Genomic DNA, 9,860 nt, shown 5'->3' with positions numbered 1-9,860 from the left:
TATGAATTCCTACTTTTCCCTATTAAGTTTCCGCACCCAACAATTTGAAGATTAATAGATCCAAGTTCATTAAGCTAATGGAATCCTAGATTGATTTCATTGATTCTCAAACCTATCTCTAGCATTCAATACAACAATGGTGATTTCCCTAAAAAGCTCATACATGATTCATTTCTCAATCTCATCATGTTCAACAAATACTTTCAAGAAAAACAAGAGAAATGTAATACACTATATAGCTAGTAATTCTTTGAAAAATATATGATAAAATCCACTAAATAACTTTTATAAACATATATACATAATGTAAAATCCAAAAATTCTAATTTTAATTCATATAAATATATACACAAAATACTGATATACTTTAGTAAGCATAAGGTAATCTTGAACAGTGTCGCCAAACTCCTCCGTTTCTTGACGTCCCACCCGGTCGTAAATCATCTAGTATCTGCAAAACAGTAAAATAACGGAGTGAGCACTAATTGCTCAGTAAGTAAACCAAACTGCATGACTGCTTTTCCTCCATTACTCATGTTCTGATTTTCCTTTTCTCACTTTATTCTTTGCTATTACTCTTCATTCCTTTCTGTTATTTTGCATTCTTTTCTGATATTCTGCATTCTTTTCTAATACTCTGATTTGCTACTTAACAACATGCAAAGACAATAAATAAAACTATACATCGTCAAGCACATAAAAATACTGAATCATGTAAGTAGCATTATACATAGGCAGAATAATAAACTTTCCTGAGAAAAGAACTTTCTTTTCTTTTATGTTTCTCTTTCTTTTATGCTATATCTCTTTCTTTTCTTCTATGTTTCTCTTTCTTTTCTTTCCTCTTTCTAGTTTGTCGATCGGACTAGGTTGATGCATGGATTTGGAACCTTAGCCATGTGAGTGGGTATAGTCCTCATCTACATGCACTACTCGCGAACAATACAAGTGCTATATCTCTCTGCTGTGGCTGCTCTCTCGTGGCGGCGTACATGTAGGTATGCTCTGCTGGGTACAGTCCTCATCCATATACACTACTCACGGACTGTACAAATACTATATCTCTCTGTTGATGTCGCTCGCTCGTGGCAGCATGTATGTGGGCGTCTCTGTCAGTCACGGGTTTCCCATCACAAAAACCTTATATCATAGCATAATATAGAAAGAGAATAGAAAGAGATACTATGCACATTTCAACATGAATTTCCAAGCTATGGAAATTCTACACTTACATTCTTTAAAAAACATGCACTTTCCATATATGAACATATCATTTCATCATGACCATTTTGTGGATGCATAACAAATTCATGGAAATATCATCCTTAGGCTTGTTTATACATGCACAAGCTCATACTTAGCTGGTATATAACATATTACACATAGCCTCCATGGTCATTCATTACATCAAATATATATGCTCATACAATCATTAAATAATCATAAAGACCACTCATTCAAACATGCTTCACAACCCTTTAAGCATCATTTTCATACTTGGAATCAATTATAGATTATTAGACTACAAATAAACTAATAAAGTGGAAGCACTTTTGAGATAGTCATTATACACATGTCATATTCAAGAAGGCATATCTTGAGTTATGCACCTCTGATTGCTATGATCTTGGTCTCATTTTAAAGCTTAGAGAAAGGGATACAACGTTTATGTTTACAACTCAACCTAGTTCGATAGCTAAGATGCCAAAAAATCACTCAGAAGGTCACGGATTTGATAAGGCAACCTTGGTAACATGCCTACTTTAAGGCTTTTCCATACCTATTTACCTCCACTTACTCCCTAACCTTTCCTAACCATTCTCCCCTGTGAAAACAGGTTAAAAGATCAATAATATACATTCAAACTTCAAGTCTTGCCTTTCTCTAACCCTTTCCTCATTAGGGTTTAGCCAACTCATGCATGCAATTTCTCTTTGGATTTTCATCAAACACTTCATATGCACATGCAACTACCTTTTTGGCCACACTTCCACAACTCTCTAATTCAACAAAATTGTGAGCCAAAAACTCACTAATTATAGCATCAAACCTATCCATTTTCAACAATTCTCTACACTTCAAAATTTTCAACACAAAATCTTCCACAACTTCACCAAATCATCACATAACCATACATTACTTCTCATGGCTAGAATTAATACATCAATAAACATAAAAAAATAGTCCATAATTCTCTCACACCATCAAATATAAACATGCAAAAAAATTCATTCAACAAAGTCTTGCCCACATTAAGGTTCAAATTAGGTTTACTTACCTTGAATATGTGAGATCATTTCCCTTTTGCTCTAAATCTCTTCCTCTTGGACCTAGATCATATAAAAACCATAAAAATATAAAACTTTAAAGTTTAATCATATTCCTTTTATTAGAATCTTACCTTAGGATGCTTTAGGATTGAAAATCTCCAAAAATCCAAACCAAATCCTATGGTTTTCCTTTGAAATTTAGTGAAGGAAATTGAGAGAAAATGGGGTATAGGTGTTATTAACAAGGGCTGAAGTATGTTAGGGTTTCTTCAAATAAAGCCTTATATCAAATAATATATGCAAGTATTACCATTTTGCCCTTGCACTTTCTATGAAATTCCATCTATGTCCTTTAGTCAATTACTAAAATACCCTCATTTTTATTAGCTTCTCCATGTTATTCTATTTCTTTTCACTCCCCACTCTTTCATCTAATTAAGAGTGAAATGACCATTTTACCCCTAATGAACTTTTAAGGAATTTTCTTCACATTTGTCTAAGGTAACTTCAAAGAAATCCAACTAAGGGTATTAGGGCATAAGTAAAATTACGTACCTTGATGTGGGTGTTACAAGAAATCACAAAATCCATGCAATAGAATGTAGAAACAACACTAATTCATTGATTAAACATAGAAATCCCAAATTACATCAAAACCCTAACCCAATATGAGTTAGTTCATACTGAAATTAACACAAATCAAAGTAAAAACAGTGAGCAATTTATTCAACATATTAAAACTAAGAAAAGAGAACAAAGATCTTCCCTCTTTGATGAATCCACAAGGTTCAATCTCAATCTTCTCTCCTTCTTTCCCAAAATATTAAACTTATTCTAAACAATGACGAACCCCTCTAAAAATGGCTAAGTTTTTCTTATATAGTCGGTCCAAAAACCTAAAAACTTTCCTGAAATAAAACTGTGTGTTTTGAATAAAACTGGAAATCGTAGACTTCGCCGTGGCAATGAGTTAAGTTGAAATCTCATGCCGAAAGTCTATTGTCGCGATGAAGAATGAACTTCGCCGTGGCAAACCTTCTTGAACAATTATGAATTTATAGAATTGCCCTCCACTTGCTTCCTTCCTTCCTTGAATCTTCAATCTTCGATGCTCTCCAAAGGGAACAAGCTTCATGGTGCTTCAAATATGCTTCAGAACTTCCCCGAATTCTGAGATTCGCTTGCTTCTGGGTCCAAAAACTCAATTTCGCTCATTATTTGCTCAAATTGCACGTTTTGGCCTGAAACATAAAGTATATGAAATTAAGTTGCAATTCAGGCACAAACGAAATAAGAAGGATCCAAAATCAGGCCAAAAAGCCTAAATGAAATAGTATAATCCTCGGACTATCACCTTTGCAGTCTTTTCTCCCATGGCACCACCTGCAGCATTGTCAACTATGGCTTAGCAAGCCTGTGTCAGTCCATCATAGAAAAACTGATTCAATAATTCTAAAGGGTATCTATGATGTGGAAATTGAACTAAAATCAATTTAAATCTTTCTCAAGCCTCATGGAACGACTCACCATCAAGTTGAGAGAAAGTAACAATTTTACCTTTTAGTTCTGCAGTCTTCACATGAGAATAAAATTTACCTATGAATTTATGTAGTTTGTGTCCCAAGTGGTAAGTGAAGTTGGTGCCAATGACATGAACCAACTCTTTGCTATGTCATTCAACGTATATGGAAAGCATCTCATCCTCAATTGATCTTTAATCAAACCCTGCAAAGAAAAAGTTTGCACGGTTGAGTAAAAATCTCTAATAAATGTCAATGGATCTTCAATGGCCATCCCATGGAATGAAGGAGCATTTGAAAATGGATACTCTTCAACTCATAATTTCTCGCTCTAGCACTCAAAACAATACAAGAGGGCGACGTTCCAATGGTAGGACGCACATACTCCTTCATCTGGGCAGAGGGGGGGGGGGGGGGGTTAGGGGGGGGGGGGGGGGGTTTAAGGGGTGGATTCACCATCTCTTCTACTGATTCTAAATTTGATGCACTTGATTCTTTTGAACTTTTAGGTTCTCTTCTCTTTCTAACGATCAAATTCACCATGTTAAAATAAGGAAGCACTTCTTTTTCAAACGATCGGCTACCTTGCATTCAAAAGAACTCAAAACAAAGAAAAAGTGTAACACACAAAATAAAATAAAATCAAACTACAAGAATAAAAACACAAATATTAAAGAAATCAAATAACTCCAACTCCCCGGCAACGGCGCCAAAAACTTGTTCGGTCAAAAACAACTTTAATTCCTCCGCAAGTGCACGGGTTGCTACTATAGTAAAATGCACAAGTAAGGGTTGATCCCACAAAGAGTTGAGCTATTAATTAATCTAATGCTGTGCAAAAACAACTAAAATAATGAAATCAAGTGAGATAATGAAATTACCCAACAATTTAATAAAATCTAAATTAACTAAAACTCAAATAAGGATAACAAAAATACTAAAATAAGAACTAAGATAAAAACAATATCTAAACGAGTAATCAACAATGAGAAATGGTCTAGTGTATCCAATTTCACCATAAGTATCCTACTTTACGTTATTAATCTAACCGATGTTTATCGATCCAAATCTTAAGGTCGACACTTACCCAAGTAAGGTTGTCTCGTTGCCAACTGGATCAATCTAGTGTTTTCATAATCCAAACTAGCTAGTGGTGTGTTGATGCGTTGTTACTACAACATGCAATATAGCAAGTGCATTAGTCGCACAAAATAATAAAGTGATGAGTGAGTGTCGTTCCCATGAGGTTTGGTTGCTAAGCACTGATTTTCCTATTTGTTTTCAAGTTGGAGAAACCGAAAGTGTTTGGATTTATGGGAGAATCTAAACTAAATTGAAAGCAAAGTTTACTATGTAATTAAAAAGCTAATTAATGAAAGCAAGATTAAAGTAAGAGTAATATCAATTTAAGCAAACGGGTAGGGTTTTGACTTCATTAGGACTCTATGAATTAATTCTACGAATTATGCTACTTCTACACTCACATGCATGGATTGTAACTTGAATTCCTTAAATTGTAAAACATACCTTCTCAGGCTATGAATTCATACATTTCCCTATTAAGCTTCCACACCCAACAATTTAAAGATTAATAGATCCAAGTTCATTAAGCTAATGGAATCCTAGATTGAATTCATTGATTCTCAAACCTATCTCTAGCGTTCAATACAACAATGGTGATTACCCAAGAAGCTCAACATGATTCATTTCTCAATCTCATCATGTTCAACAATCAAAATTAATAAAAATAGAATAATCACACAATCCATGCAATAGAATGTAAAAGTAACAATAATCTATTGATTACCCATAGAAATCCGAATTACATCAAAACCCTAACCCAAAGTGAGTTAATTCATAATGAAATTAACACAAATAGTAAGAAAAACAGTAAACACAGCAGTCAACATGTTGAAACAAAGAGAAAAGAGTAAAAAGATCTCCCCTAAATGATGAATCCACAAGGTTAAATCTCCAATCTTCTTTTCTTTTCCCCCAAAATGTCAAAAGCTCTCTCAACCAAGACAAACCCCTAAATATCTAAGTTTTTCTTATATAGTCCGTCCAAAAACCTAAAAGACTTTCCTAAAATTAAACTGTGCATTTTAATGAAAAACTGAAAATCACAGACTTCGCTGCGGCGAAGAATAAACTTCATCGCGGCAACGAATTCCTAAGAGTTTATCGCTAGGTGAAGAAAGAACTTCGTTGCGGCGAACCTTGCTGAACAATTCTAAAATTATGGAATTGCCCTCCACTTGCTTCCTTGCTTGAATCTTTGATCTTTGATGCTTTCCAATGGGAACAAGCTTCATAGTGCTTCACATCCGCTTCAGAATTTCTCCAAATTTTGAGATTCGCTCGCTTTTGGGTCTTGGAACTCGATTCTAATCATTATTTGCTCAAAGTGCACGTTTTGGCCTAAAACATAAAACACATGAAATTAAGTTGCAATTCATGCAAAAATGACATAGGAAGTATTCAAAATCCGGCCAAAAACCCTAATTAAAACAGTATAATTCTCAGATTATCAAATACCCCCAAACTTAAGACATGCTTGTTCCCAAGAATCAAGTACAAAACACAACAAAAAGAAAAACACCAAACAAACAAAAACACAAAACAACAAAATTGCAAATGAAATGAGAAAACTTAAAATAAAAGATCACACACAAAGAACTGCCTAGAATTTATACAAGTCTAAAAAATTGTTGAAAAATTATTACTGGAAAATGCTCAACAATCCAAGAAGTTATAAGTTGCATTGACTATCTTTCTCTATTGATCCCTTGAGTAGGCGATCCCCACTTCAATCCACATTCCAACTTCCCGGATTATTTTATGCATAAATGCAAAGTTTATCATATGGTGGCAGACTCCATAAGCCTAAGTATCGAACTACTCTCCACTAATGAGGATTAGACATCACTAAGGATCAAAAGGTCTTTACAGGCTTGTAACATTAGGCTCAGTTATTGGGCTCTAAGGAAAAGATAAACAAAGCAAGAGAACTCGGTTTCCTTTAACAATAAACTTATTGAGGTTAATTACATCTTTATTCTTCTTGCCCTTCTCACGACCCCCAAACTTATCTTTTAGTTCATTAGCATCTTACACAACTCTCCAAGCTCTTTGTGTTTGCATTAGGTTCAAAATTCTCTTAAGGGTTGTGAAACGTGTTTAGGGTGAAGGGTTTTATTGGTTGTACAAGAAAACAAATTAGGACAATGATGATTTCATAAGGCACAACTGGGTGACTGGGGATAAATTTTCATGGTCGGCTGGAAAGGCTCAAACGTTTAAAAAAAAAAAAAAAAACTGCCTAAATCACCTCCTCAATAATGTCTATTCCTAGAATTTCGCCTCAAGCAGTTCTCAACTAGGTTCTAGAGTCCACCAACATTATCAAGACTTCACCTAACCACATAAAATGAATCTAAGCATGCCAAAATAATGAAATGGTGGTTGAACCACTCAACAAACCTCAAGCTAAATCAAGTCAACAAACCTAAACTTGAAGCAATGCTTAACATTTTTCAACAATAAAATCCCAACAATCCTATTCTCATCATAAATTATGTAATTCATCATTGGCATAACAAAACAAAACACGAAAACACTAAACACAAATCAAATTTTTTTCAAAATTTTCCTACCCCTAAACTAAAAATGACATTGTCCCCAATGTCACATTATGCACAATTTAGGAATAAAAAAAACATAATTTACAAAGGTACGAGATAGTTCCTTGATTAATCTGTGAAGTCTAAGTTTCATTCAACAGCATGCACACCCGTTCTTTAGCTTTCTCATCACCATAATCTGTAAAATAATTAAAGTTCTGTGGTGTCCACAGTGTTAGAAAATGTCACTGACTAATATGAAAATATTACAACCTAATGTCGCCCTTACAACTACTAGGAAGTTCAAACAAAAATTAACAATCTAAAACAAAAAGAAAATTAGGTTCAATGTACAAAATAAAAAACAATGAAAATTAAAACAAAACAAAATAAAATAAAATAAAATAAACTACAAAACAGGTGCTCAGGTTTCATCCTTCGGCCTCCTCCTCTCCTTCGGTGTCGTCATCTTCTGTTTCGGAGCCCATCCATTCCTTGGAATCCCAGTCTTCCCATTGGAAGATCAAAATATCAATGTCTAGCTAATGGAGATCGAGGTGCTGACCAAGTTGATGTTCCCAAATATTCTCAAGATCCTTTGCAAGGAATTGGCGGTCCAATGACTAGAGCAAAGACAAAGAGGATGAAAGAGGCTTTGCAAGGCTTGATCATGGAAGTGCAATACAAAGAGGCTATACTAGAAGACTGTAAGACTAAATTCGAAGATTTCAAAGCTTCACCAAGGATGGCCTATTATCTTTTTATGCAAGGTGTAGATTTTGAAGATCAAGTTGGATGCAAGGATTAATTTAGGAATTAATTTTCATTTATTTAATCTTGGGCTTTTTTTTATGTTTTAATTATCATTAGATTCTTTAGTCTTTTATTTATTTAAGGTTTAATTAGGCCCAATTCGCTTGTACTTAGGCCAAACTCGTTTTTCAATTAGCTAGGGTTTTCTTTTAGGGTTTGTTGTTTATAAAAAGGAGCAGTCATGTTATTTTTGGGGACAGATTATTATCAATTGAAGTTTATTTCAGAAAGCTAATTGCTTTGCCTTCTTGTGTTCTTGATTGAATGCTTGAATCTTGACTTATCAAAGGGAGTGATCAACCTTTGTGGCGTCTCAAGATTAGGGTTTTAATTCGATCATCCTCAACACGTTCCTAGCAAAACTACTTGTTCCTATTCTATCATTTGGTATCAGAGCTTTGGTTGCTGGAAACAGGTTATTTATCTCCAAAACTCTTAGTTTGCGTTCTTGATTCAAAAAAAAAAAAAAAAAAAAAAGGAACAAAGTGGCAATTTCAAGTTGTTAAGTTTCCCATTCTTGTTCTCTTTGCTAAGTATTCTATTTTTGTTTAATTAAGTTTCCAATTCTTGTTTTTCTTGCTTGAGTTTCTTATTCTTGTTGAATTAGTTTCCTTTTTATTCTGTTATAGTTTCTCTTTATTTTTGTTCTAGTGATTGTTTCAAGTATATACAAGGTTGTTTTGCGTCTTTTGCCTTCTTAATCACTTAGCATCAATTCTAGTGATTTCTTTCACATGTCTTCTGCTTGCTTTCAGAGTTTTCTTATTTTTCTTGGTTCTTTAGAGTCATCTTAGGTCTTTCTTTCTATTCACCGTTTACCTCAACGAAGTTTTTAAAGTTCTGATTTTTAAGATTGTCACCATCTAAACGGTTGTTTCTTGAGATTTGTTGAATTCCTTGATTCTGTTAAGAACATAAAGGGAGCTAGCTTGGCTTTGAGTGGTAAAAGGCAAGAGAGATCATCATCAAGAAAAAGCCAACATAGTGTGAAACACGAGTGATAACAATCTGATTTGAGTGCAAACACGTGAGGGAGTGTGTGAGGAACAACACCTTTTATTTTATTTAATTTTACCGGTTGAAACCATGAGTAAGGAAGGAGGAAAACCACAAGAGGTCGACATGAAATTCTTCATCAAGGCTGTTAATGACCAATTTAAATTGTTGAATGCGAGATTGAATGATTTGGAGTCCTCTTTTGCTTCTAAATCACATAGAAGACATGAGTTCGACAAAGAAGACTAAGCTGATTCCGAAGTGGAGAAAACAAGTTATAAACAGGCCAAGAAGGTTAACTCCAAAGGAGATAACAATATAGGCAGTATAAAGATGGCAATTCTGACTTTTCAAGGAAAGAATGATCCTAAGCTATTCTTGGAGTGGGAAAGAAAGGTTGAGCACGTATTTGATTGTCATAATTACTCCGAGGAGAAGAAAGTAAAGCTAGCAGCCGTGGAGTTTACAAATTATGCAGGTATATGGTGGGATCAATTGGTGATTAATAGGTGCAGGAATGGTGAGAGGCCTATTCGGTTATGGGAAGAGATGAAGTTGGTGATGCGCAAGAGATTTATACCTTGCCATTACTATAGAGATTTGTATAGGAAGTTGAAAGGGTTGGCTCAAGGTTCCAT

The sequence above is a fragment of the Pistacia vera genome, unplaced genomic scaffold (assembly GCF_008641045.1).
Source record: "Pistacia vera cultivar Batoury unplaced genomic scaffold, PisVer_v2 Contig615, whole genome shotgun sequence".
NCBI classification, from domain to species: Eukaryota; Viridiplantae; Streptophyta; class Magnoliopsida; order Sapindales; family Anacardiaceae; genus Pistacia; species Pistacia vera.
This window is presented reverse-complemented; position numbering follows the sequence as displayed.